A 6,000-nucleotide genomic window follows, 5' to 3' on the forward strand; every position below is an offset into this window, starting at 1 on the left:
AAACGATTTTACAACGAAGAAAAAAAATTTTTAGAGCTATATTTACGGCGCTATACGAATTTGTAGTTGGCGCTCGCGGGAGCCGCCGCTGGTCACGTGGTAGGCCCGCGCGCCGCCGCGCTGCGTCGCCGCCGCACGCTGAGCGTTGTGCGAACGCCGCTTCAACGCGTTTCTCCACGCCGCCGTCGCCGCCGCCGCACAAGTTCGTCTGCTTCGGGGCGCCGCCGCCGTCGCCTGACCGGCGCACAGGTCTATCACGTCACCGGCGACTAGAGAGAACTTCGGCGCGCACTTTATTGGATGAAATTTGGTGACGTCACGACCAATAGGAGCACGGAAACAGACGCGGTCTCCTCGGTCTCCTCAACGCCCGGAGAAACATCGTGCCTGACGAACCGTCGCCGAACGAAAGGTGAGTGGTTTGAGTTTTCCTGCGATGTGATCTCTATGTGTGTTCGTTCCACGCCTCCGAGCTGTTTCTTCGTTTCAGATCTATTTGGCGCCGCTGCCTACATTGTTTGAGCCTGCGTTCACGATTAAAACAACCATCGCAGAAAGCTGAAAGCCCGCCGAAGAACGGCTGACTTGCGAGCTAAACCTAATTCAACAAAACCATTTGATCCGACAGAATAATGTGCTTTATCTTACATTTCATGTTAACAAAGAACTGCGCTGTTTGTCTTCGTCCCTGCATGTTTTATTCTTTCGTGTTTTTCAAAACTTTACCAACCCGCGTCCAATCGAATGCTCCGATCACAACAAATAGTTGGTCGTGCTCCGATGGCCCTTATCATTAGCCGGTAAGGCAGTTACGTTTTTCGTTTCCATATTTTGACCCAAGTAACGTCATATTCTCAAACTGTGAAATTCTATCACCACCTCTAGTTTCACATTCTGGTGCACCGTGCACTTGCAGCTTCCTGCACCCCTGCGAGGTTTCCTGCGATCGTACCCTGTATATGATTGATTTCTCGCCGCACGCGAGTGCTCTCGAAGGCGTGCTATACACTCTGTAACATACGTTGTGTGCAGAAAAGGCACAGGCCCGAGCACAAAAGCGCCCTTTTTGCACGAGCAGCCGTGCAAAAAGAACATTCTGCGGAGCTACGCCCTCGCACCCGTGCCTCGGCTGCACACAACTTATTAATAACCGAGCCGTTCTCGTTTTTGTTTTGCATATTACTGTGAAAGAAGTGTCATTGTTGTTTTCTTCTCAAACAAAACTCACACGCTAGACAAAAGCAAACAGATAGGAGTCTGCACATTCACACCCTTTTCTCCCTCGTGCGACAGGTTATAGCTGGTCGCGATTCAACACAGTTTCTTTTGAAGCTGATGGTCACCACAAGGCGTGAAAGAGGTGACTTGCAGCTTTGCCAAGGCAGCAGCAAGACACTACAAGCCTTCGCATTAACTGGCTAGCCAGTGCCGCTCTGTTCTGAACAGCACTGCGTGCCATGCAGAGGGTTTGTGCAAGCTCGCTGGGTGGCGACGCTAGCCACGGTAAGTGCATCCTATGCAGCTTTCTTTTAGGGATATATGTGGCTTGCAGGCCATGTCGTGCATGTGCCACCCGAGGGACAGCAGTGCCAGTGGCAAGGCTGTGCTGATGGTAATCACCACTGCACTGTGTTTTCATTCAATAACTACTGAAAAGGAACCAAGTACTTCCGAGAGATTCTCAGCTGTGCTTTGATGAACTCCAGCTCGCTTATGAACAGGTGGATGGCACAGCTTGCCTTTCCTAATAGACTTGATGTCTGTGTTAACAATGCAACGAGACTTCTTTTTAGTTTGGGGCGTTGTTTCTGCTGCGGATGACTAGCGTTGCAGTAGAGAAATATGCAAAATAGTGTAATGCTTGCATTAGTTACCTATAATAATGGCGGGAATAACTGACCTACATTTCCACCGACTGCATTTCTCAGAGGAATAGCCTGGACTAGATAGCTCGCTGTACTACGTCCTTCCTCCTTAGCCTGTACAACTCGGCGTCTTTTCCTGATTGTCTTATGTGGCTGCTTCTGTGTTTGCCTAGGCACTCGGTTGAAATAGTGAAAGCTGTCTGCATCGCACATAACGGCCATGAAAGCCAGTGTGGACGTAGCTGGGGTAGCCCCCAATATGGCTTCTCTAGCTCGACACAAGTAATGTTCCTACCACTGTCGTGTTGGCAGAAAAAAGACCTGCTTAAAAAATCCAGCGATTTTTTGGGCAACCCCACCTAACCACATTTTCGAAATCGCCATCTTTTACTCTTTCCGGTATGCTATTTACTATTAAGAAACTCAAAATAGTTATTATGAAATCGGCTAATTAAAATGACGCCAATACCAAGATTCAAATACCGTAAAATACCGGGAAAGCGCCTACTCAAACTTTGGAGATAATCGCAAAAGGATGGGGGATGGGCGCTTGTCTGGTCATCAATTTTACATATAAATGTACTGTACGTATTTGCTCAGATCTCACAAATTTGGTAATGGGCGCTTAATGTGGAATGGGCGGATGCGCGCGGTATTTTACGGTATACTTTCGCTTTTCATTGCCGTGACATCATGGCAGGCACGTAGCCAGGATTTTGTTTTGGGGGGGGGGGGGGGGCCTGTTTATGACAAAGTGCTGTATGAGGGCGAGGGGGGAGAGGAGGTCCCAGCAAAATGGAAGATTTCGGGGTGGGGCCCAGGTCCCATGGCCCCCCCTGCCTGCATGCCTGCGTCACGGGATGGCAGGCTTGCGGTTCGAGCGGGCTGTCTAGAAATGAACTATGCCGGGCATTTGTTTCGTGTTGCACGGGAGCTGGAGCAACCTTCCAAGACATTGTTTTAAAGCCATGAAACAGTTTGTGGTCAGTTGAGAACAAAGTCTACATCCCAAAAAGTGAACCCCTGCTTTCCCATGATGTCACTATTTCAATGTTGCCAGTAGAGCTTTTCACTTTGAAGAACGCAATGATGACCCTACATGTAAATTCTGTAACTTCGCGAAAAAAAAGTTATTTTGGCCAAATATTTGGGTTACTATTTTAGCGATGTTCGTTGGTGTGTTAAGCAAGGTTTTAGGCAAATCGGGGACAATGAAGAAAATGCCGGAGTACTTCTTTAAAGGAGAACTCCGACTTTTCGAGCTACCTAATCCAAGGGCATAATCTGAATGCGGATGGCTTCCTGATTCCGAAATGCTATCTCATTCTCCCAGATTCACTCTAGTTAACCGAAACATCATTCTCCCTTGTTTTTCCCCAGTTTTCCCCGCCGCCCAAGCGTCACGTCACTTTGTGCAGCAAGGCGTGCGGCCGGCAATCGGGTACACCCGCGCCCGCCTTTCTCGCGTCTATCAGCAAAAAAATCTGGGCGTTCGTGCTGTTTAAAGTTGATAATTATATATATTTGCACAAAGTATGGCCTTGGTCTATGTGCATAACTATAAGAAAGTAAAAGAAAAACGGGAGCAATTGGAATTTCGTAAAACCATTTTTGCAACTCGCTACGCTCAAGCCGCGCCTCGCTAGTTTCGTGATATCACTGGTAAATCCATTCTCTTTTTATTAGAAGATGGCTGGTGAAGAAAGGTCAAAGAGTCACGCAATAAATTTTTTGTGAATTGCCAAAGCACCGCGGAAAATGCTCGGAATGTGGGTACAGATGCCCACATGCTCATATGACCTGAAGGAACGTGCCATTTGTTTTAGATTTTCTTTTGAAAAGTTACTGTTGCAGGCGTCAGCACGTGTGACTACTCTTGTGGCATGAATATGCTCCTTGGTGCTTAAGTAATTTAGCAAAAGATCTGTAAACCATTTCTGAAAAGCGCTTCTGGTCGATGCCATTTTCAGCGTTCATGCGTGTGGCACATATATTGCTTGCCTTCCAAAGCGATGAACATGTGTATGCTGGGATGGGACCTAAGACATGTTGACTGTGATTATCGTAAACAATGAAAAGTATAGAATGGAATGAACTGCGTTCGTGTAGATCAGGTGGCAGGTTACTGGTCATGACGATTGTGTTAAAATGACGATTAAAAGAACTTCGCAACCACCAAGCCAAACATCAAGGTGCAGGGGAATGCGTATAAAATACACAAATACACTGTTCATCTCTAAATAAAGAATATTTGCTTGAAGATACAATAGTGTGCGAGGTACAGAAAGACATTATAAATCTTTTAATTCAAAATAGGGGAGGGGGTAATTCTATGTAAATTTCTTTTTTAGTTAAGTTCGTTTGGCACAATTTTCATCAGCTGTAAATTTGCATGCCTCCCCTTAACAACATTAATATTTTCATAATTAAAAGAAAAAAAAAACTTTTCAGCTCTATATAAAATTTCTTCGCAATATAATAAATTAAAGACATTTTCATCACTTCTTCTGCAGCGAATATTGCACGCCAACCATTTGACAAACCAGGCAAGGATCTATCGTATATTAAAGGGGTACAAAAACAAAAATCGAAATATTCAAATTTCGTTCAGAAATGAGTCAAGCATGACAGAAAATAACCGTAAATGATAATCACACGTTTGTATTTTAAACGGCTGGCTATATTTTTTGTTCCAAACCGTGCACTCGAGCAAGCGCTCGAAGAGAAGCGAACGGAGAGCGCGATGCGTCATGGGATATCCGGCGCAAGCAAAAACAGAAAGAAAAGATTCCCCGCATTGGTGGCGTAGCAAGGCTGGCGTGGTTATGAGCTTTGCCTTTGGTGGCATTGTCAGCGTTGTGGTGGTGTCAATAGTGTCAGCGCGTAACAACCAAGCCGTTCGAAGTACCCGTGGAGTGACGGGCATGTGGCTGGCCCAAGGAGCACATAGCTTCCGCAACACTGATAGCTTAGGGCTGAACGTTGTGGGGAAAGCAACTTTTTTTCGAGTTTTGAGCGACGGGCTAATCTTCTAGGGGGACAATGGATGTGTCCGGTTGCACGAACGAGGGTCCGAGAAAGAGGGGAGTCCTTCCTTACAGTCTTCTTGGATTGTTTGGTACAATGCGCGATTTGTGAGTTGAGCTAGGAGGAAAGCTAAGAAGGAAAATGTTGAAATGCCAAAGAGTGGCGCTGCTCCGAAAGAGTCTATGTCACGACTACATAGCAAGTTTCCCAACGTTGCTAAATTACCTCCCAAATAGGCTCCGCATGCATCCAGCAGGTGCACATTGAAAGATTGTTTATTTAGCTTGAAAATTAGTTTTCTTGTGCCTTTCAACGGAAGACTGGTGTTTTTGAGGTTAGGGTGCAAGCTAGAAAATGAGCGCTGGAATTTCGTTTTCCTACCCTTTAATGGAGCTCAACACCTGATCCATGAACCTCTGTAACAGCAGACAGGAATAGCAATATGTCAAAAGTCGTGTCTAAATTCAGACTTGAACTTCGTTTATATGTTTCTCTTCTCGTTTTCAACATATCGGCCGCGTGAGTGGAACTCCTAGAGTCGCCCGAGCTAGATTCGACGTCCCAAACAAATATAGTGTTTCTCAAAAATTAAAAAAAAAAAAAAAAAAAATCACTGAACTAATTGTGAATAACAAATGTGACTTTGCAAAATGTCGACTATAGTGCTAGATTCTGTACTATTTTTCTCAGTTCTTAGCGCTCTTCTTTGGACGGATGTCGTAATGTTCACAGCCGGCTTGAGTTTGCGCTTGCCACTCTTGAGCTGCTGAAGGATACTCAACTCGCAGCATGCGGCTATAAAGTATTTCGAGCAAAAGTGAAAATGTTTCATGTGACACTAGTTCTCTCGGCACACAGCTCGCGCAAAAGCACCTTGACATGGTTGCCCTCCATTGCTGCCGGGGAACGCTTTTTTTTTTTCTCCCACGAAAACAAGGGCAAAAAAGAAGCTTTTTCCCGGCACTGTTTCTATAATCTATAGAGGAGCACAGATTGCAAAGGAACTTTCAACCTTGAAGCTGCGAAAAAGATTACCTCGATCGCTGGCGTTCGGAAAGCCACTTGGCGGCTGCCCGAGTCGCTCGTCCGCCTGCACATCCGTGACGTA

Source organism: Ixodes scapularis, unplaced genomic scaffold (genome assembly GCF_016920785.2).
Source record: "Ixodes scapularis isolate PalLabHiFi unplaced genomic scaffold, ASM1692078v2 PGA_scaffold6__148_contigs__length_123643588, whole genome shotgun sequence".
Taxonomy (NCBI): Eukaryota; Metazoa; Arthropoda; class Arachnida; order Ixodida; family Ixodidae; genus Ixodes; species Ixodes scapularis.